This window comes from Aphelocoma coerulescens, chromosome 5, assembly GCF_041296385.1.
Source record: "Aphelocoma coerulescens isolate FSJ_1873_10779 chromosome 5, UR_Acoe_1.0, whole genome shotgun sequence".
Taxonomy (NCBI): Eukaryota; Metazoa; Chordata; class Aves; order Passeriformes; family Corvidae; genus Aphelocoma; species Aphelocoma coerulescens.
Genome location: NC_091019.1, coordinates 36,918,531 through 36,942,687, shown reverse-complemented (window position 1 = coordinate 36,942,687; position 24,157 = coordinate 36,918,531). Strand labels below are relative to the sequence as shown.

Below are 24,157 nucleotides of genomic sequence, written 5' to 3'. Positions count from 1 at the left end.
CAACAACGAAAAGAAGAGTTGCCATACAGCTTCTTCATATCGAGCTGAACAAAATTCCATAGTCCCTTCATGATGCTTGAAAGTAGACATCAAGTATCTCTGAGAAAGGAGCCACAGGATTTGAGACTATGAAGATAGAACAAAGTGTTATAAAAATGTATAAATATGTTCCGGAGGAAATTCTAAGGCACCACTGCTGTCAGCTCCAAGATGTGTTTCTCTTCTGGGTTCCAGCTTCTGTTGCTTTTAGTGTAAAGTTTATGCTACATTTTTGCTGCTACTTACACTGTATGCATCTCAAGGGTTTGCTTATTCTTAATTAAAGTTAGATTAATGAAATTCATACTCAGAATTTTTTGTGTCTTCCAAAAGTCGCTATTTTCAGGAAGAGACCTACACCAGGACAGAAGCAGGAAAGAGTGTAGGGAGTATAGGGAAGCAGGGACAAAGAAAATAAAAAAGGAATTATCTGAATAAGCTCCATGTCCTACCAGTTTAAAGGCAATGAAGCATTTTTCAATTATTCCTGTGGCCCACAGGCACTTCCCAAAGCCATAACTTATATTCATTTTTTACATATTTTACACATTAAGTAATGCTGCCTCAAACACTGTTGACTTGTACGGGTTGTCTCACTCAGCACATCACAGAGGGTCTCAGCGACCTTGGCTGAATTGTAGTGGAGAAGTTTTACACCGGTGAGTTGTTTTGGAAGGGAATAAAAGTCATGAGTTAGCATTTTTGTACTGTCAAACACCATTCTGTGCTTTCTCATCTCTCTCACTTTTAACAGGAGTGGTTAGAATAACCATACTTAATGGCTATTAGTTCCTCTGCCCTTATCTTTATGTAGGTTCCTGTATATAAATGTAAATAATAAACCTGATGGCCTTGGGGTTGTTTTCAGAATCAAAGTAGTGTTTGAAATTCAGGAGTTTGCTTTTTTTAAAAGTTTCTTTCAGAATCACTATAGAGTTTTCACATATCTAATACATTTTGTTTGACTGTCTCATTGAACATTAATGAATTTTCAGGAAGGAACCATGTGAAGACTGTAATGATTAGTGTCATTTAAGGGATGATTTGTGTAAAAATAGGCTAATGATGTAGTCAAGTTTATTCAGGTGTCAGTGGCCAAATGAGACATAAAACCTCTGAGCGCTAACTCACAGATGATCACTCAGATCAACAGCTCCTTGGTGCTGTTTCAGAAATATCTCGTTACCCTTTTTCTGTAATATATTTAGCATACAAATCAAGCACTTTCATGCTGGTTTCATCCTGATATTTAATTTTCAAGATTCAAGCCAAGCAGTTACCCATCCCTTCCACACATGTATCTGAAGATGCATTAGCAGAAAATCATTAAATCAAGCAGCAGCAGGAGGATATGAATGCTGAAGAGAATAGCAGTTTGCAATTGTTCACATATATCCAAATGTTTTCTATGCCTCTTATGCTGAGACTAACTGGGACAAAATTTTGAGAGTATCTGGCCAAATTCTTTTGTGACACAAAGTTAAATGGTTTGCACCTCTTTGTCCAAGCTAAACTCACTTTTGATTGAGGACTGACCCTGTACCTTTGTATCATTAACAGTTGAGAGTTTCCCACACCCTATTCCTGGATATATGATATCATATTACAGAATTGGCTAAAGCCCCCCATTTATAATCATAGGCAGTGTAAAATAAGTTTAGATTACACCCCCTTGCCACTACAGCAGCCTTCTGGAATGCAGAGACTGCATGATGGAGAAAGCAAATAAGTGTTAAACGAGGTGTGCGCAGGGAGCAGGGCTATGGTGTGGTCAGCTCCTCTAATGGTCATTGTCCAGTGGATGGATTGTTGATGCTGTGGCATCCATGAAAGAAAGGTATTGATTTGGCCAGCTGTGTAACTCTACTTGCACTTCAGATTCTGCAGCCTTGAAACACAGCTAGCCCACTGGGTATAAAAATACAGTGCTTGGTTCAGTTTATTATTTTAACTTCAATGGACTCAAGAGATGTATTATCACTCTGGATAGAGGCACAGGGGCTGATAAGAGCAAATGGCTTGGTCATCTTAAAGTTCTTCTGCAGGTGGGGCCCAGTTTCTATCCTTTGATTGCCAGGATAGGACTGAGGGCTCTGGTTCCTAGACTCAGGGCAATGCCCACACTATATATGGATGACAGGAGGACTTGGCTTAGTCCTATTTCATAACAACTCTTCAGAAATTTTTGCTTGGTTCACATGGACTTTTCAGCAGTGTTATCCTGAGTCCCCAGGAATAAGAAGCATGTGGGAGTGTGGAGAAAATTATGTATGTTCTTCCCAGACCTTTCTTGGACAGAACCCAAATTCCTCAGTGTAGGAGGGCTATGAGGTTGAGATTTGGGAAAAAGGTTCTGACAGACACAGCCAGCTGGAAAGAGAGTGATCCACATGCACAGTTCCTTCCAAAGATGAATCAGGATGAAATGATTTTACATGTTTTTTCACTGTCCTTCCCACCTTGTAAACATTCCTAAAGCCTGTCTATAAGCCCTGCATAAAGAAGTGCTAATATCCATATGTCAGTACTAGAAATGGTTTTTCCCACACCTAAAGAGCCAAGTTCATCCCATATGTAATTCCACTCACTTTAATAGATTTTCTGGAGGAAGGATACTGGTCCACCCAAAAGCTGCAGATCCTGCTGAAAACAGCTGTCTACCTTGTGAGGGGGATGAATCACCGCAGACCTCAGTTGCTCAGGCTTTTGCAACAGATTACTCCTCACTTCTGTATGCAATTCTGCCTGCAAATCTCTAAATTATCTGGACACCAGCTGCTTCAAAATCTTGAAAGCCTCATTATAAGAGATAAGGACAGAAGAGCAGCCCTTGCTCTCAGTTCCTAAACTATGTCGATTGAATGTGTATCTGTGCTGTAGTTACACTGTGTTTATCCTACTGCAAGGCATTTCTTGATTAGCTACAATATCCAGGAAGAATTTTTTATTCTTTCTGGCACATTTCTTGATTTTCAGAAAGGAGCAATGAGTATTCACCCTTCTTTGCTCAGACTAGAACCAGGATGTAGGTCAGGGTGAGCCAATGCACCTAGAGGTATTAAATTGCTTCGGTGTCTGGCCAGTAAATCTTGATCCTATGGTCAGGAAAAGCTGAATGCCAGCTTTGCGGTAAAAATGGACCAGCAGGGAGTTTCAGAGAAGCTAAGGGGAAAATTTTCATAGGATCATGAGGGAATGTTATTTAACAAATTCTCTTCTATTACAATGATTCTGTGACCCTGGTGATGCCTTCCAGTCTTATGTTGCTATAAATACCTTGCCTAAGAACTAATGCCTCTTGACAATCTGACAGAGCTTCAGCCCACAATAGAGCATGTCACCAGTTAGTTTATCTTATGGCTAACGTTAGCATTTGATTTTTGTTTTCTGTTACTGTTATTCAGGACAGCAAGGTACTGTTTTTAATATTACCTGTTGAGAATTTTATTTAATGAGTAAATAAACTTGCATCTCCTTCAACAACAGATGCTCTAAATTAAAAGATCTAAAGTAACATTCCTATTCTTTAAGCAAATAGTGCATTCTAGGATTCTAAATTATAAATGTAATTATAAATATGTGCAAATTCCAGTTAAAACAATCTTCTTGGGACAGAAGTTCACCCTTACAAGAATTATAACATCAGACATCACAATTAGTCTTAACTAAAAAAATAGTAGAGGAAGGGTCTTCAGAATGAATATAGATTAGTCATTTTAATCACACTAGAGCTTTTTAAAATTTGCTTTTGTGATGGAATAAAACATGAGAACATAGTTGTATGAAAATAATTTTCCACGAGCTGTGCTGAGAAAGAGATAAACAAGATAAATACAAACTTCTTGCTGTTTCCTGGCAGGGAACATGAGGAGGGAGAAACAGGGAAGTTAAGGTGAAACTATCTATTACTAATTTTCCTGTGCCCAGATAGGGTCATGAGGAAAAGTCATTTTTGTAGCCAGCTTCTCTCATACTGCTTAACGAGTAACACCTTTTTCTCTTCCAGTCTCTTGCACAGTACTCTGTGTGGTGTGAGATTAGGGCTTCTTCAAGTTTTCCTTTGTTCTTCCCATTTTTCCTAATGCAACAAGGCAGGGGGTTGTCAGGATTTTACCAGGCAATAATACAACTATTTTCTTTACTCTAGATCTGCAAATACCCCTTCTCTGCATGTTGTCACACAAATCCCTTAGCAAAAATTTCATTTCATTTCTCTTTGCTTTAGCTTTCTATGGTATCCTAAGCACATAAAATCCTAATCCCAAGGTCACGTCTTCTAATTTAGGCATCTAAATTTGTTCTGTAATTAATGCACCCCTACCGTCATATCTCACCTACCATACCTTTGTCTCAGGATCCTTCTCCTCAGCGTATTTCATCTAATTCTAAGACAAATGAGTTAAACAAGTGGACTACAGAGTAAAAGAAGATGACCAGTACAGACTAGATGTCTGACTTTTAGACAACTAAAATTACAAAATATCAATACCAAGCTTCGTTCTGTTTCTTTCTGTGTAAGACTTCACATGATTTTCTATACAAGGTATTTCAGATTCTAAAATGAAAGATTTTTTCAGCCCAGAATGATGTAAAGATGACAGCAGAAGACGTGTCACTTTGGCACGTCAGGAATGATTCCTTGCAGTCAATTTCAGTCATTTGTTCAAAATTAGGAGTAGTTTTGCTCCAGACTTGCTCTACAGCCAGTGAAGAAAGGCAAGTACCTTAAGAGTAGTGTCTCTGGGTGTGCCTGGCTTTCTCCAGTGACAACAGAGGAAGAATGAAGCTTCTACAGTCCCACCTTGTGTACTTCAGTTAAATGATGGGATGAATCCCTATATATCAGCTGCAATACTGGGGCTTGTAATGAATTTGAACTCCACGTTAAAATCTTGCAAGTATAATATAAATCATATGTGTCAGTAGTGTTTGTGTGGGGGTACACGTACTGCATATATGCATGCACAGTTTTGGTATGCTTCTACTACAGCAAAGTCAAACAACAGGGTAACATGGTCTGTGAAATAGTGAAGCCAGTTTTCAGAAAGATGTGGGAAACCTCTGCATGCAGACCTCAGCTTAAATCACTTCTTAGAAGTGAGCTTTATTCAGTTATACAAAGTGGAATAATACTTCGAGAGCCAACCGAATGCGATATTGCATTTTCTGGTTGATATAATTATATGGTGAGACCATTTGACTCGATAATAATAATAACAATAACAATAATAACAACAACAATAATAAATATAGCAGCCTCTGTAAAGACTTATTGCCAAGACTAATATTGTCAGTGACATCCAGGATCGACAATGGTTGCAAGCAGTGGACACAAAACAAAGTTGTCTGGTTTTGAAAACAAAATATTCTGCATTTAGCAAAGGCATATGTTTCAAACTCAAATGACTTCAAATTAAAGCAAAAAATGTTTTGAAGTGTCGTCATTTGATAATCATTTGCTTTGCAATAAGCAACAGATTTCTATCTAATGGGATCCACATCTTTAACAAGTGAACCAACATTGTGACAAACAAAAACCAACCTGCTCTAAAATATAATTCCAAAATAAATTACATCTAGCTGTTTTGTTGTTGTCGTTGTGCTCTGTTTTCCTTTTTTGGCCGCCTGTAGAGCTCCCACAATTTTTTCATTGCTACAATGACAAATGCTAGGAGAAAAAACCTGGGCCACTGCCAGAAATCTACTCTAGACTTCAGTATATGTTTCTGCTTTCAAGACTCAGTTGTTTTCCTTCTCTCCCAGGGGTCACTAGCTACCTTATTACCAGAAAAAATGACCCCTTGACAGCACAATTGAGATCCAGAAACTCAACAAAACTGTAAGCCCTCCAGTGGCATCAGAATTGTAATCAACAGCAGAGGTTCTGGAAGACAAATGTACTTATATATAAGGCCACCATCTTAGAAAGTGGCTTCTCTACTTGCAAAGAAACCTATCTCTATTTGGTTTCTTTTGATACTTTTATTATCCCCTTTCTTGTAACCTTTTCATTGCTAGTGCTCTCAAGGCAGGAGTGTTTTCACAGCGTTGGAATTACCTGTGCTCATTTTACGCAGTTTGCTGCCTGTTCCTTCTCTTGCAATCTGTTCTGTGAAGCACATGACTAGAGAAGGGAGCCCCCAGTCATTATGGATTTTTTCTCTTATTCAGCTCAAGTCACTAGCAGAATAGTTGTTCTTTCAGTATCCTTATTGCCAGGTAAGAAACACAGGTACAGAAACACAGGTACAGCCTTGAAACTGCAGAGAAGAATGAGCTTGGAATATTAAGGAGAACCTTACAGAGAATATACCTTGCCTTTACAAAGGCGTGCACTGAAGTAGTGTAATACAATAATATTTCTCAAATATAGTTATTACTAGAAGTATTAAGCTTATTTGCTGGATCCTTTTGCATACACAAGATCTGCAAAACCAAGGTTGTTTTGGATAAATATGTATAAAGATATTCTGGAGCACAAGACCCTAGTATAGTTCTTATATCTGTACATGTGGAACCCTGACCCAGAGTCCTGAGGTTACCAAAAACTCTGCCTGTAAATTGCCTAAATGTTTTTTTGAAAATGTTAGCAAACTTTCAGAAAATCTCGATGTGAATTAAAGCTTGAAAATTTCTTATTCTGGTGATTTTATTACCAGAATTACTTGACATGTGTGCTAGAAAGAATTTTTTTTAAGACCATCCAACCACATGGTAGAAAACAAGGTACCCATGAACCAAAGCACTGCTCCCAGATGCTCTGCCATCTGACTACCATTGCACAGATATTGGGAAATACTTCAGATAATTGTAGGAGAAAGTTCCTCAAGATATACAAGGATAAAAACATCTAAAAAACAGACAAAAGCAGACAGCATGGCAAAACACAAGCCACGCAAAACACAGCACACAAAATCCCACTGCCTTTAACAGAGATTTGGGTGAATGCAGGAATTTGCAGACAGAAGTCTTCAAACAGCATCATGGGCTGAGGTGCAAAAAACCCAGCAACAGTGTTCTGCTGAGCATGTGCTGGGAAGAAGAACAAGAAAGCATGAGGTCAAAAAAGAAATGTTTTTGTTACCTTTCTCAGACATAAGTCATCACATTTTACAAACAACAAAATAAAAGGTATTAACCCCTAAGTGAACCCTGGAAGGAGCAGCAGATGGCCAGCCTCGCACCTTCAGAAGAGAAGTAGCACAAATAGCAAGAATGTGGTTTTTCCTACACTGTCCTACCAACAAGATGTCACCACAATGCAGAGAAGGTGCCAAGTCCTTGCCCAACTTTCCCTGCTGAGGCACAGCAGTTCTGCTACAGACAGGCAAGAGAGAGGAGGCTGTGAAAACAGCTCTTCTGCCCCAGAAACCAGGCTGTGGTCTCTGGTAAGAGCAGATGAAGTAATGTTTTGAATGTTATGTTGCTGCCTTACGGTGAGCTCTGTGTGACTGAGCTCTTCCCTTGTCAACAGTCACACTGTTGAAGAGGCAGAGTTGTCTTCTCTGGCAAAGAGACAGGCAGAGTTGCTTCACACCTTTGTTTTACTTCTGCAAATCTAAGGGCAGGATAGAGGCCCTAATTAATAACCAAAATGGGAAAATTGACAAGTGCTTCTTTTGGCACTAGTATTGAAAAACATATGGCCTCTTATTTTCTTACGTATTAGGTCACATCATTTTAATTTCTCTCCAAAAGCCCAGAAGCAAGTTGCATGGATTCTCTATACATGTTTAAGTACCATACATTAAAAATAACATGCTGAAATAATGCTGTCAAAGTATGAGACCTACCTGACTGATGAAATATTCTTCTAAAAAGAGCAGCTCTAAGCTTCCCTTTAACAGAATGAAGGAAAATCTAAAGATAATAATGAATAAGAAAGTAGTTTCTTCTGCCAGAACCATCAAGTTAAATGGCTCTTTGTATTGTTCAAAATGTGTACAATATTGTGTTCTGTGGCAGAGGGTAAAGAGAGGGAACTTCCAGTGATGTTTTGATAAAACAATAAATAAAAATAATATTTTGACAGAGAGCTCATCCTATTAAAAAAAAAAAAAAGCATCTCTCATTTCTCTGACTCAAATAGAAATCTCCTTATTGAGGTTGCACGTAGAGCCTTACAGTAATACTTAAAGGAAATGTGCTATTCGCAACAGAACATGCAGAATGACTAAAGACCCTAAGTGCTTGGCATCATTCAAGCTTAGTTCTAAATACCTGTGATAGACATTTTTGGAATATGTTTCCTGAAAGTAATATCAAGGATTTACTTCAGCAGTAGCTTGTGCATGCTGATAGGTTGAATTGGTGCTCATATACCAATACAAAAAAGGATTATCTTCTGTTAACGTGCAAAGTTGGGGGGTTTATTTTTCATGCCAGTATTGGGATTTATTTGCCCTCCTGATGAAATGTTTACCTCACTCTGCCTCATCAATATTAACCTCACAGATCAACAGATCTTCATATCGACAGAATAGAGAAGTCAATATCACCTTATTATTATTTAATAAGTATTTCATTGTCAGTAACTGAGTGAGAACAAACATCTGTGCAGTATAATGGCATGCACTTTTATTTTGCAAGGTTACTGTCTTGCGTGTTTGACAGAAGAAAGCCAACCCATAGTAAAAATGCCCCAGTAATATCAGTGTATAAAATGACAACATGTTGAAGGACATTTAAATTGAACAAAACAGGGTTTTTTAGTCCTGGTTTTGATATACAAATGTTGGATGTGTTTTACTATGGCTTCTGACTATGATTGATAGGAGATGCATCAATTTCAAGGTTTGTGAATTTAAGTAAATTGTTGTCAGTAGTATCACTTCTTCCTTTTTGTATTTTTTTTCAAATTATCTCTTTACAGAGAATAGTGTATTACAAATTGAGACAGGATATACATAAAGCATCAATTTAGCTTGTATATCCACTTACAATAGTAAAAAGAAAATAGTTGTGATAAGAATGTGAGTACATCAGAGTTGTTCAGAAAACTCCAGAGTATTTAAAAAAAACCATTGCTTATGGTTTTTCTACGAAATAGTTTTTGCTGCTTCTGTTTGGAAAATACTTTGCTTGCCTTTCCTTTGAAAGGAGAAAGAAAATATTTTTTTTTACAAAAAATAGTAGTAGTAGATCTTAGATACTCCTTTTATCTTTGTCCTCAGAATGTAATTGCATTAATTATACATTAGAAAAAAGTTCTCTTATACATTAAAAAAAAATAACCAAATTTGTATCAACTCTTTGCAGCCTGAGGGGAGTTTGTTTACTCTTCTTTCCTTCATAGTAATGCTTTATTTTACTAAAAAGCCTGAAAAGCTTCTTTTAAAATGGCGCTTAAGCATTATACAGCAAAGCTTGCTGTGGATCCAAGGATTTCAGAAATTAGCTGTGTCTGATTTTAAACTAGTTTTCCCTAGGTCACTTCTTATCTGATGATGTCTGACTCAGGATCTGGTGAAATGCACAGATACTTTTTGTTATGTTTTCCAACACACGGTCATGACTCGTTTCCATGTGTAAGTGTGTTGTGTCTATGTATCTACACGCCTGTCTGTATGCATAGAGCAATGTATATGCTATTTGTGTGTGGGTTTGGTTTTAACATCAGATTCCATAAATGAATAAAGATACTATCTTCACTTTACTGTTCTCTAAAGGGGCAACATGGAATGGATTCTGTAAATCTAACTATACATGTTGCTGATTAAAAGCTGATGGTAACAATTAATATACAAGGGGACAGACTAGTTTTTCTTCTAACATTTTTTCGAGAGAAAAAAATGAAAATTAGACAGAAAAGACCATTTCCAGATGTGACTGTATAGGGCTTGATTTGAAGCACTTTTGTTATCTCCTTAATAATGCATGTAAGAATGCTCATGTGAAATGTTTGTTAAAACTCTATCCTAGTAGATATTTGCACTTATGAATTGATTCCTTATCCATATTTTATGGAGAAATAGCTTGGCACTGGATTACAGCACATTATTTTCCAAACTCCTTATTGGACTCTGCATATCTCTCTACTGTGCCTCCAGGCTTAAATTAAAAACAAACTTAGGAAAAATTTAAAGAGACAACATTCAGAAACTTACGTTTTTACAGAGCTTCTGAAAGTTCATAATTATTTTTGTCCCTAATAGGCCTGCCTTTGAAATAATCTGATGGCTAGGTTTGTAAATTCACTTGGAAAGATCTGGCATGCCATAGTCATTAAGGGGAGTATATATCACAAAAATGGTTTTGCATACAAATAATGGTATATGGGATTTGGCTTAAATTGTCTGCTTTCATTTGAATTTTTTTTTCTCTGAGATAATTTGGAGGGAAGCAGGAAGATCAAATTGAACACAATTTAGAAATGAAACTTGGATAATTGAGCTAAGTAGGTTGAACTTGCCAGTCACCTGTGACCTCTTCCTGGTGACACATCATTTCAAACAGCTGAAATGAGAGGGCCTGCATAGAGTTGCACAAAATAAATACAGCGAGTGGAGTTTCAGCCTGGACCCATGTCATCCTTTGTAGTGTGCTTCATTTTTATTGAAGATGGAGGGACTGTGAAGAGAAGGTGTTTGGCCACCGGGTGTGTTCAGGAAACTTGGTGGAGGGGAGCAGGATGGGCACTGTGGGAGGGCCACCGTGCAGGGTGGTGGGGGAACAGAGCAGCACTGGACCTGTAAGAGGTGAGAAATTGAAGCTTTACATGTAAACGAGCTCACCCGTGATGAGATCGCCTTTATAGGCTGCTGCAACTGAAAGTTTGCGATCGTCCCTGTGTGTGAACCTAATATTTTGCTGTTCATTTTGAAGCGATTATTCAAAACACCTTGGCAGCTGAACCCTCCCTGCTTTCAGGATAATTATTTCTAATCGTGATTGGCAGTAATAGTAATTGCCATATTCAGCCAGCACACAGCTGTAACGATTTTTCTTTATTATTATTATTTGGGTTAACAATCGCCACTGACAACAATGTCTCCCGACCCTCTTCTCTCTCCCTCAATGTACGGGGAAATGAGTCCCAGTGCTCTGCAGCAGCCGTCGGGTGGGCCGCTTCCCCCTCCTCGCGGGCTCTGTGGGGACAGGGGGTGAGCAGAGGGTGGCTGTCCGGTGGGGGGCCGGCTCCCTGCCGGGGTCTGGTGTGGAGGATCGGGAGCGACCCGGGCTGCCGCAGCCTTCCCCCAACACCACCAGCCGGCCTCCCCCCTCCGACGGAGCAGGGGCTGCAGCCGCGGCTGTAACGAGCCTCTTAATAAACCTCCGGGTCGATGATGCATCGCTCGCTAGTGAATCTTCGCGGGTTTATTTATTTTAACTAAATCGCCCAAATGGATCGCAGCTCTGTGTTGACTCTGGCGAGAGGCGAGGCGGGGAGCCGCGGGCCGGGGGGGCGGCGGAGCTGACAGGTCGCCCGGGGGTTGCGGCGTTTTGTGCGTGCAGAGACTCAGCAACTGCCCGCCGCCCCCTCCGGGAAAGGCTCCCCCGCCCCGGTGACCGCCCCCTTCCCCTTCCTCCTCCTCCTCCCCCCAGCTCGGCCGCAGGCGCCCTTGTAAGGAAGAACCGAGAGCAGGCAGCGGCCGGAGCGGAGCGGGCATCCCCCCGCCAGGCCGCCCGGTCTGACCGCCGGGAAAGGCGTAGGGGGTGAGGGCGGGAAAGGCAAAGCAGGAGCGTTTCAAACGGGGGTAAAAGCCGGCCCGTTGGAGGCTTCCTCAGGTTGACGGTCACTAGAGAAAGGTGAGGGTCAGAGCTCTCCCCGCCGGCCCCCGGGGCGGGAAGTTTCCGGGGGTGACCCCCCTCTGCGCCAGGGACAGCCGGGCAGGCAGCGGCGGCTGGCCACCTCCTTGTGCAGCGCTGATGGCAGAGCTAGCCTAGCGCTTCTCCTGCCTGCTGAACTTCACAGCGTTCTCGTGTTTATTCACGCTCACATCAGAGTTGAAGTTTGGGCCGCGGCGATGCGGAAGGCTGGGGGCGTCACCCCGAGCCGGCTGCTGCGCTGGTGCCGCACGGCCACCGCGCCCAGCGTGCCAGGAGCAGGGCTCGCCTGCCGAGTGCCTGACTCTTTGGGTGCCTTGCAGGTAAACGCAGAAAACTCGCCGGGGATAAAAGCAGCCTCTGGTTTTTAAAACCACACGCAGAAGTTGCAGACCAGCGTCAGCAGTAGCGGTGTCACCGGCCTCCCACGATGGGAGCCGTGCCTGCCCTTTGTCACCTCTGGGGCATCCCCGCAGCCTCAGCCCGGTCTCGGCGGACGACAGCCCCCTCCCCGAGGCCGCCGCGCTCCGCTGGGAGCGGGGGAGGCCGCGATCGGGCCGCCGGGCACCGCCGCGCTGCTGTCGGGGGTGCCGGGCCACGGGCGGGGGTGGGACGGGCAGCGCGGCACCACGCACCGCTGCCAGCCCCCGCTGCCTCCCGGAACGCCGCTCCCTGACGTCAGATGTTTGCTTAGTCTTTTGTTCAGTTAAAAATAGTTTCACGCAGCAGCTTACCTGCCGTGGGTGGCGGCTGACCGTGGGCTGCGCCAAGGAAGCGTTTTCTGGCAGAATCAATTATTTCCTTCGCCCTCGGATTTTTGATCTCCGCACGTAAATTAATTATAGTGGTATGCAGGAAACTGGCTCGCAGTCTTCTAAACCCAGCGTTTTGCTGCCTGAAACACATGAAAAGGGAAAGTTTCTTTGCAGTCTAGCTGTAACAGAGCTACGTTACCAAAGCTAGATATTTCTTACTGCTACCCATTGAAGTGTATGTACTCTCAAATGTTATCCTCACTCCAGTAGCCTTTATTTTTCATTTTTTGCCTTTGCGTCTCATTCATGGCTGTAACGGTGTTGTACTTGCAATTGCACACTATCCTAGTAAAATAATTGCTTTATAGCAGATTACTTGCAGCAGACATTTACTCTTCTTCTCCTGGTTCTGTGGAGTTATTAGAAAGTAATGGGTGCCAAGACAATCAAGGAATATTTCCTAATTAAAGAGGAAAAATGGAACTGTCACCATTTTCCACTGTTTGTGAGCCAATTCATGTGCTCAGATCACGCACACTTGTACATCACAAACACAGGGGTATGTACTGTATGTCTGTAGTGCATATGCACACACGTACACACCCCTCTGACACAGTTAGTTCCTATTTCTTACAGAGGTTAAAGAATAACTTGAAATCGAAGACAAATGAATTGACAGGAAAATGTATCACTTTTTTTCCGCTTTAATTTCTTCCCACATTATAATGAATCTCTGAGCCTTTAGCTAGGTGGGCAATTAACCACCCAGTGCCCGCTGCCCTATAACAATCACCCCGCTGTATAGTTTATGGGGCTGAAGTTTTTTAACAGCTCGATGTCCTTATTTTATTATTGTGTACGTGTGGCATACGTAATCTCCCACACGTGCAGATCTATGGGATCTATACAGCGGATGTATAATTTTATAGTTTATCTTAGCCCAATTGCTCCTGGGTGAAAAATCTGTCTGTTGCAGAGAGCACCGTCCTCATTTCAATACTATTTCGTTCTGGGAGCGCGCACGGTAATTCTTTACATCGAAATTGCTTCCCCTCTGGTTCCTATATTTTAATTTAGTAAAGGACTGATTAGCTGTGGCTTTAAAAGGGCCAGGTCTGCGCTGGCTAACAGCGTCACCTCTCACCTCTCCGCAGCCCCGGGCTGGGGTCACTGCGGGGCCGCGGCGGGGGAGTTGGCAGCGCTGCTCCGGCTCCCGCTCCCGCCGCGCCTACCTGCGCGCCCCTCACCGCGCCGCGCAGCGCCCCTCGCCGCCGAGCTGCCTCCGGGAGCAAATCCCCCGTCCCCCCCGCTGAAGGGGGAAGAGCAGCCCGCCCGCCTCTGCCTCTGGTACACCGCTGCTGGCGTGAATCACCGCAGAAACAACGGGAAGATGCAGCTCTGCTAGGCGAAAATAATTGTTTGGTTTATTTTAATTCTCAACGACCTGGTTTAATGGCACCCTTTCCGCTGACTTCCAGGGAGGGGAGGAGGAGGGCCCGCCGGGCTGCATCGTCCTCCTTTAAAGGCTTCGTGTAAACTTCCACATTTTGAAAGAATAACTTCAAAAACCTGTGTTTGATTGTATTCAGACGTGTGCCCATCTCACATCGATTGGTGGATCCATTGAAGGTGTAAAGATCCGTTGATAACATGCAGGTCGAGTGTCCCTAAATCAACAGATTCTCCCTTCTCTGACAAATCCTGGAATTAGTTTAACGAGGGAAAAATATTATTTTTCATCTGTAAAAATGTATTTCAAAGAGGGATAATATTCTAACAGGAGAGACGACAATAAAAATCAGAATCGCTTCTGGAAAGGTTTCGCTATGACCAAATGTTTCGAGCACGTCGGATCCTCATAAAACTACACTATAGACTTTATTCTGACGATTACTGGAAAACACGCAATGCATACAAAATACGAGCAAGAAAGTGTCGAAATTAATTTTTTTCTACCTATGAACAGTGAAAGGTGCAAGTACATTTTTAATACTTTTGATCTTTATCAAATAATACATGTAGATAAAGGCAAATACCGGATATTCAAGAAACCACAAATAATTTTAAGAAGTTACCTTTTTTTTTTTTTTTTTTTTGAGTGTAGCGGTGCATTTACTGAACTGGTGCGGAGTCATCACTTTGTTTATTTTTCTAACGTCTACCCAAATTCCAGCAATCCGCAGAGCAGTAACAGCTTTTTCCATGTGTTTATCATCGAGGTTGCAACAGGATTCGCCTCAATTGTTCTGCCTTTCTTGTGTTGTCCTTTCTTCCCTTTTCTGCATTTCCCAGATACATTCGCTTTTGTTGCAAAAATAAACAGCGGAGTTTTTAACAGCAATTTGAGGTGATAATGGTTACTGATCCCATTCTTTCCATCATAATCTTCAAGTGGTTTAAGATTAATGATAGGAGGTGTTTTAGCAAGGAGTGTGGGTTTTCTTCTCCAAAGACCATCTCTATGATAATTTACTTAAGATGTTGACAAGACTGTCAGTAAGGCTAATTTTTTATTAAGCTGCGCTGTAGCAACTGTAGTAAGCATTTGTTGTTATTTAAGCACATTGTATTTTTTGAATGCCCGACTACAAATATTGTTATTTGGTCTCTGCCTGATGGATTTGCAACAGAGATGATTCCCCTTGCCTTTGTTTCAAGAAAGGTGTCTTCTGGTATTCTGATAAATATTCTCTTCCACCCTCCCCCATTCCCTTTCACGCACATTTTTAAAAGAAAATAAATGTGAGCAACTCCTGTCTTGGTCCAGCCATGTCTTCTGCACAGCATTGTTTTGGCCGGGCTCTATCTAGGCACATCCCTGAACCAACGGGACAAGATGCAGGTTTGAGTGGTGGGTTTGTGTGATTATTTAATTTTTTTTAATTGGGCAAAATAATCTTTTAAACAGTAAATGTGTAACTGTAGTACCCCAGGGTATGAAAAGGTATGAAAACTCCTTAAGCGAGTGCAGTTTATGAAGTTTCGGCGGCTCCCGAGCGGAGTTCTGCCTTGTCCGATCCCCCGGCACCCGCGCAGCCCCGGCCGGAGCGGCTCCCCGCGGCAGGCCGGACCCCGTGGCGAGTGGCGGCGGCAGCGCTCCCCTGGCCAGCGCTCGCCCCGCCGGGCCGGGCTGTCCGCACCCCGCGCTCCTGCCCGGCCGCTTCCCCCGCTCCTCCCGGGCAGCCGGGAGCAGAGCCGCTCGGCGGAACCCGTCCGGGGAGAGGGCTCGGCGTGGGCACGGCGGGCTGGCACGCGTGGGTGCGGGAAGGACGGCGGAGGCGAGCGCGAAACAGCCCGCTCGATCAGAGCGGAAAAGTCTGGGGTGAAATCGTAACAGATCGGTCGATTTTACCCTGCTGTTGTGCTTTCAATAGACATGAAGCCGCGGCCTTACCTAGAAATCACCGGGGCCCTGTGACACCCGTTTGGCAGTGTTTTATTGCCTTTTCCCCCGCGCCTGCGGCCAGGCGCGCAGAGGGGCCACGCGGGCAGCCAAATTCGGGTGGCGGCCCCTGAGCACCGCCCGCGCTGCCGCCGGGCGCGGGGCGGGCAGGGGCGCGCAGTGTAAACGGCGGGGGCTACAAAAGCACGTGCCTCCTCCTTATCGGCCGCCCCTCTCCGCTACCGGCAGCTCTGCGCCCGCACAGAAAGGAAAAGGGCAGCCTCGTAAACTGCTTATGTTACGATCCCCCGCGGCCGAAAGGGAGGCGCGGGGCAGGGGGCACTCTCTCTCCGCCTGCGCGGCCCCTGCGCGGCGCGCTCCTTGCCCCGGCGCGCAGGGAAGCGCGCAGGGAAGCGCGCAGGGAAGCGCGCAGCGCGGGGGGAGCGCGCCTCCGCGGAGGCGCCGGGCGCGGGCAGCAGGGGGCGCTCCGAGGTTGCGCCTGGGAGCCCGCGCTGCCGCGCCGCGCGCCCGCACACGGACACGCACATGCACACACGTGGGACACACGGACACGCACGGACACGCACACGGGACACACGGACACGCATGGACACACTCAGGGGCACACGCGGATATGGGGCGCACACACGTGGACACGCGCACACAGGTGTGCGCACACTCACACGTGTGCACCGCACACACACAGGTGTAGACACACGCACACACACGCGTGTGCACACACACGGGGACAGCCAGGTGCGCGCGTTGCTGGGCGCCCTGCGCCGTGCCGCCGTGCCGCTCTCCATGCGTGTGCATGTGCGTACCATACATTATGCAACTTATTAAACACAACGATGAATTGTCAACATTTTTTTCGCATGTTAGTTCCGCTGATCCGGGCAGGATTTATTTTCAGGTCTCGGGTCCCGGAGCTATAATGCGTGATTTCTTTGCCTTAAATAAAATTGGTCAAATGTTGACAACCTTTAAGCCAATCTAACACTCAAGATTACTGATGGGAAACTAATGAGAAAATATCAGATCGTCCGGCCTGGGGGCTCCTAATTAAATCTTAGCTGATTGAAAAATAAAAGCGGGTTCGGGGGCGTGGGGGAGGAGGGAAGAAGCTCCGGGCTGAACTTTAGCTCTCATTTTACGTGATATTTCCCCAGCCCATCTCTCCCTCTGCGCTTTCCCCCTCCCTCCCTCCCTCCCTCTGCAAAAACTCTAATATTATTTCGCTGGTTATTTCGAGAGATCCGAATGCGGCTATCATTCCTTGCCCGGTAAACATTAAGGCCTTTAAGCAACGTGATTTAACTAATTAGAAAATTTACATCATTAAGTCTCAGGGAGAGAAAAAAGGAGAAACAAATCTGTCAGTCATTTTAAAAGAGACAGGCCCTATTGAAGTGTGAAGAAATCGGCTCTAATTCAAAAAGGCAATCGGGCAGAAAAAGCCCTCAACATTACCCTGCTAGTTATTAATCAGAAGGGGTTTCCCCCTCTTTCCTTCCCTGTAATGGCAAGAGCTGAAGCACATCGTTAGTTTCTCCTAAAGCTACCGCACAGTTTCCATTCAGGTTTTTTGCCACTCGTCCATGTCCCATATTAATAGCGAGTATTTGTCCATTCAAGGCTCATAGATTTGAAAATGTTTCCGAATTGGAGAGCAGCAGCCGCAGGGAAAAATTTTAAAAAATAAAATAAAACAAAACAAAATAAAATAAAATAAAATAAAATAAGCTCCCGAACTCCTCACTTCCGCCTTAGCCAAATACAACTGCCCCGTTCCCCCTACTAACGGGAGGTCCTAAAGCAAACCTGCTTAGTGAGAACCCGGTTATGGCTTTGTTTTTCTCCCCTGCTCTGTATTTCTAAACACAGACACAAGCCTGAGAGCGGAAAGCATCCGTCGTCATCCCCCTCCTTTTTTTTTTTTTGTTTTTCTTTTTTTTTTTTTTTTTTTTTTTTTTTGGTTTGTTTTCCCTAGGGACCGGCTGTGTTTAGTGCCACGCACCAGGCTCGAGCAGAACAATACAAACTTGAGTGAAAACCAGAGCGATCGGGTTACTGATGCCGGGTCCTTCACGAAGTGGTGCGGGACGCTGCTGGCCAGCGCGGCGAGCGGGAGGACGGGCTGGCGGTCCCGCTTTGGGGAGCGCAGCTGGGGTGGCGGCACAGGGAGCTCGGCGGGTGGGGGAAGAAATGAAGCAGCTTGGTCCAAACCACAGAGAGGGTTACATCTCTCTCTCGCTTTCTCTTGTCTCCTCTTTCAAACGCTCTCTCTAATCCTCCCCTTCCAACTGTTCACAGTGGACTATAATATAAATAATAAATACATCCTACTCTGCGTTTTCTCTCGCCTAATCTCGAAGAATCTGACAGTCGCTTTAATCAAAGCAGATTCTAAAGGAGTTTGCAGTGGTTCTTCATGGAGGTAATTTAAGGAATTTTAAACACGCTTCGGACAAAACCAGGCGATAAGGGCCTATTTCTGATCTCACGGCCCGGGGATGATCTCTCCTGCGGCTCGGGGAATTAACCCCGTGTAAATGTGTTCAAGATCAGCCTCCTGGTGGGGATTTTCCTTGACAGTAGCCTGTGAAGAAACAATATTTTGGCAAGAAAAGGAAAAAAGTGTCTCTGCCAGCCCTATTCCGACTTCCATTCATTTACGTCCCAGGGCAAACTTGTAGTCATCCCTGTAAGCAGATGCTTGCAGAAATGTAAGGTCTGCAGCGGGACCGGACACGCTCCTTTACTAGCGCTAGATCTGCTGAGCGGGAGCCCTTGCGCAGCCCGCAGGGTGCGAGCCGGGCGAGCGGGCGGGCAGCTCGCTGGCCCCGCAGGGGAGCCCCGGCTACTGCCCCGCGTCCCCGCTCAGCACCCCCGGTCTCTCCGAGAGGGGGAGCGACCTGGGCGAAACACGTGCTCCGAAACTGAAGCGTTTCTCCGTTCCCAGCAAAACCAGCTGAAAACCCGCCCTTGCGCCCGGTGGGAGAGCGCTAAGGCAGGGCTCACTGCCACAGCGAGAGGAGCTGATGGCAGTACGAAATGGAGAGAGGAGGGCAGAAGGAAGAGCCTGCGCTCCCCCGCCCCTTTGCATCAGTTTGTCTTGCAGTTATTCAAAATGACTGAGTTTTCTGAAGAAGGCCCTTTAGAGAGAAAACAAAACCAGCAACAACCTCTTCCGCCAAAACCAACATGAATATCAACCTGTCCACTGGCAGGGCTTCGGAGCTTAGAGGCATTACAGTAAAATTTACGGCGTCCTTAACAACTCCCAATAAAAGCATTAAAATTCCCTTTAATTGAGAAAACATTGATTTTTAACTCTGGAAAGAACGAACCCGTAATTTAATTGCAAGCTTTCACCGACAGAGCAGCATCTCAGGGAGGCCACATTCCATCTTTAATAGAGCCACTTTATGAAGTGATAAAACCAAAGAAAACCTGACAAAGAGAGACAGTTGAAATTGAGCAAGAAAAGTTATTTGCCATCCCTTTCCCTCTTCGCAGCTCCAAACTATCTCGCTCTTCCCCCCTCCTCCAACCCCCGCCCTCCGATCACAAAACACAACTGTAAAAGCAAAGGATTTAGGGTCTAGGGAAGAAGCAGTAGTTAATATTTTAAATAACGATTTGCTTTTACTAGGCACGGGGTGATGCCAAGAGGTTTAAGGGAACATTTTCACAAAATGGTAGCCTCTTCTGAAAAGGAAACTAATCGGATAAAACTTCCTTGCTTTCCCTTGCTCGTTACAAAAATAATTGCTAAAGGGAAGGAAAGGGAAATCCCACCCTCCCTTTCTATCTTATTTCTGTATCGGTTTTTGGTATTATAGAAGAGTAAAGAAGTTTTTGTTTGGTGGTTTTTCATTGATCAGTCACTCTGAGCTAATGTAATTATCCTCATCAATAGAAGGCTGTAGAGAGAATCATTATGTGGGTGACATTGATAAATGATCACCCAAGAGCTGCCTTTTCTCTTGGGCACCCCCACATATGACCCTCCCACATACACAAGGTAGCCATAGAAACACCTTGAGATCCTCAAACACTGCTGCAAATGGGAGAATACAGAGAAAGCGAGAGAAATCCGACTTCACACACTTTCTGTCCCTGCTGAAGCCTCCTTCCCATTGCACGCAGCCACCGAGACGGGCTCCGCTGTCCTGCCCCGTGGGCGCGCAGCTCGGTCCCGGCCCCGCACCCCCTCACGGCACCATATCCAGCACTTGGGGGGAGGGGGTGTCTTATGGAGCTCGCTTCTGGGCTTTTTAAACCTTTCTTTTTCTTTCTTTTCTTTCTTTCTTTCTTTCTTTTTCTTTCTTTCTTTCTTTCTTTCTTTCTTTCTTTCTTTCTTTCTTTCTTTCTTTCTTTCTTTCTTTCTTTCTTTCTTTCTTTCTTTCTTTCTTTCTTTCTTTCTTTCTTTCTTTCTTTCTTTCTTTCTTTCTTTCTTTCTTTCTCTCTTTCTTTCTTTCTCTCTTTCTTTCTTTCTTTCTCTCTTTCTTTCTTTCTCTCTTTCTCTCTTTCTCTCTTTCTCTCTTTCTCTCTTCTCTCTCTCTCTCTCTCTTCTCTCTTTCTCTCTTTCTCTCTTTCTCTCTCTTTCTCTCTCTCTTTCTCTCTTTCTTTCTCTCTTTCTTTCTCTCTTTCTTTCTCTCTTTCTCTCTTTCTTTCTCTCTTTCTCTCTCTCTCTCCCTCTTTCTCTTTCTCTCTTTCTCTCTCTTTCTCCTCTCTTCTCTCTCTTTCTCTCTTTCTCTCTCTCTTTCTCTCTCTCTTTCTCTCTCTCTTTCTTTCTCTCTTTCTCTCTTTCTCTCTCTTTCTCTCTTTTTCTCTCTTTCTCTCTTTCTCTCTCTCTCTTTCTCTCTTTCTCTCTCTCTCTCTCTCTCTTCTCTCTCTCTCTCTCTTTCTCTCTTTCTCTCTCTTTCTCTCTCTTTCTGTCTTTCCCTGGAATAGTTAAGCAACGAGGTTGCATGCGCCACACGTATTCCACGCGCATTGTGGAATCCCCCAGTTTTTATGGCGCTCTTGGAGATGCACACCAAAGATATTGACCCCGTCCCCAGTAATGCGGCCCCTGGAAAATGGTTAAACACCAATTATTAGCGGCGATTTTTTAGTCACAGGCCTGTACAAGAAGATTCTGTATTTCTTACTAAGGCAAAAATTATTTTTTTTTTTTCTCCAGACACAGACCCTCTTTTTTGTAAGCAAATTCTAAAATATTGAGAGCAGTAATTGATTCATAATGATCCATAAATCGATGCAAGGTATAGGGTGAAGGTGCTTAATTTTTTTTATTCCTAAAGCTGCAAGTAAAGTAGCTTTGACACCGTGTGGGGATGAAGGGGAGGAGTTATTTAGCCGTGCGGGGTCATCCATCATCACTGTCGCAGAGACTCTGCCCAGAGGAGCAACCTCCCTTCTGTCTGTCTCTTTCTCGCCACCAAAACTATTAATATTAAAATCTGCCTGCAAACCTTGCCCCCACCCGCCCCTCATCCCATCCGGTCCTGCTCAGCCCACAGCGGCTGGGCTGCCCAGCCCGGAGCTGGCTCTCTCCCGCGCAGCGCCGGCGGGGTTGATTTTTCCCCAAGTGCTGTCAGGAGAGTTAAAAGGCCGGCCCCGTTTCCTCTCGGCTGAACTCAGGGATGTGGTAGGGGAGACGTGGGGCTCAGCCATCCCTCCGCGCAGCGGAACCCTCTCCTGCCGCTCCGCGCGGCGTGGGGACGCGGTCGAGCCTGGGGAAAAGATTCGGGCGTTTTCCGGGCTCCATGGGGCTTTTTCCTAGCACACGCATCAGCCATATAGTGGGGCTAATGGCTCCGGATTGACTCCCACAAAGGCGCCGCCGGCAGACCCTCACTCCCTTCGGGAAGCCCAGAGAGCCGCTGGAGCGATGAGCAAAACCCGCAAGGGAGAGCGGGTCCAGCCCGTGCCCCCGCCGCACCCCTTCCCCTGCCCGGCCCCGGCCCCGGCCCCTCCCGGCTCCCCCCTGGCCCTCGCAAACCTGGTCTGGGGCAATTTTCTCTCCCTCGCTCTCTCTGCGGCTATGAATGAAAGGTGGGGAGCGCCCGGCTCCCCCCGGCATCTCCTCTTCGGCCCTGCGGTGCCCGCTCGCCGCGACGGGCAGGGCTCGGGCGGCAGCGCTGCCGGAGGTGCGCTCCCCTCCTCTCTTCGCCTTAAAGGCAGCAAAATCTGGAAGAAAAATCCCTCATTTATGGTGACTACAACTCCCAACCCAGACCCGCTCGGCGAAATGGAAATTTGGGATTATAAACATGCGTGTATGTAAACAAAAGGTGTTTCTTCTGTTACCCTTCGTTTCCCACAGCATAAGCAATTTTTATTCAGACTCGAGTATTTTCTTTAACACTATACCGCTGTCAAAACATTATTCCCGTTTTGTTTGCTTTTGACAGCTGAGCAGTTCTTAAAAATACCAAAATCGGAACCTTCCATGCTAAACAGAAAATCTCAGACGGAGAAATCTCTGCACGATATTGTACCTTGGATTTCAGCAAGACATCTCATGGAAAGCACAGCCCAAAAGGGTGAGAAAAAAAGAAAGAAAGTAAAAGACAACACAGCAATGCACATATTTAGCTCATTATAAAAACAAATAATCTACTATGGATAAATTCTTCCCTGTCCTTCTACCAATGTGATTTCTGACATTTCTCCTCAAATTCTAGAGAAAAGACCTGCAAGGAAATAAAGTACTGACTTAAAAAAAATAAAAATAAAAGCCTCCCCTTTAAGGTGCTAACACAAATAATCTTGCCTTCTTAAATTCTGCATCCACAAAAATCAGAGAATTTGGAAACAGGCACCCATGCTGTGCTCTTCTTATGCGACTGAAGGGTTGATGTGATTTTGACCAGGATAGAGAGCATCAAAGCCGAGCAGGGAATCATAATCTAAATTTCATACGAAAGCCTTATAAGAGACGCCCACAAAGCAGGACCCGATTGCTAAATAAATCCTCACACCCATTCTATTGGCATCCTCCCTTCTACCGCCAGCAGTGTGGGTCCATTTGCTCAGCTCAGAAATTAAACATTAACTATGAGGCTGAGCCTCTTTCCACATTCCAGGGGTAAAAGTTGTCACTCAAAGTTTTTAAAGACACCCTGTCCAGTTGGAACGATGAGAAGGAAGGAGGAGAAGGGTTGCAAATTTACAGATGTTGAAGTTGGTAATTTTTGTTTCCTAGAAAGTTGAGTTAATTACAAATCCTTTCCCACTCCCCTCCTCCCAGGAATAAAGGCAGGGCTTTCCCCTGCTCTTTGGGCCCCATCCCACTCTTGCTGACTTAACAGTGCCACTGAGGAAGGTGAAAGGCTGCTTTTTCTAACATTGCTCATGTCTTCCTAGTTCAAACTCTCCTTTAGTTGCTTCAAAATGCCAGAAGCTTTTGCTTAAGAAAAAACAAACCTTTAACCATGCTTCTACTCCAGCTACTTGCATACAAAATGTCAAATCAACATTTTCTGTCATTAGCCGATGCTTTGTTGCTTTGGTTTGGGTTTTTTTTTCTGAAAACAGCTGAAGACAACAAAAGGAGTAAACCCATCTCAAAAGCTAGCTTATACAGTCCTCACATATGAAAAATTCCCATTGGAGCCCAAGCCTCTTTTCTCCTCCTAAAACCTCCAAACCTATTCCTGCAATAAACCCATTCTTCACCTCTGAACTAAATACCTGGAATTATGGTCTGCTGTGGTTATGGATGTACACACACATACATGTACACACATGGGATTAATCATCTCATGCCTGGGCCTTCACAACTCAAACTCAGCTTCTATGTTATTAGCAGGTAGTACAAATATTAGACACATCTCTCTGAAATGCAAGCTGGTGAGACAATATTTCAAATTTTGTTCAATCTGGCAAAAATCTAATATCAGTAATCAGCAGAGATATATAACCTCAGATGGTCTTTCATTCAATTATTCTATTAATGCAATGACAAGCTTGTTTCTGATTTTTCCAGCCTTTCTTTTCAATACTGATAGGAAATGTGTTTGAGACATCTCTCATGATAACTTCAGACTCTGCTAAACATGATTAAAAACACAAAAGTCTAGCAAAAAATCAAAAATGAAATATTTATTACCGCATTTTGTGACTTAACACCTTTTTTTTTTCTTTTTAAAACATAACGTCACAGTCCTCATACAAGTATTTTAATGTAAATTTTGAC

The 24,157-nt window shown here is 44.3% G+C and overlaps 1 protein-coding gene across 1 annotated transcript in view; it reads right to left on the bottom strand.

Annotated features, from left to right (window-relative positions):
- Positions 1-24,045: 24,045 nt before the first annotated feature.
- Positions 24,046-24,157, bottom strand: part of MEIS2 (Meis homeobox 2) — a 173,878-nt gene continuing 173,766 nt past the window's right edge. Inside the window, exon 14 of the mRNA XM_069017705.1 lies at positions 24,046-24,157. This exon is cut by the window's right edge and continues 1,335 nt beyond it. The gene's annotated coding sequence lies outside the window, so the exon portion shown is untranslated.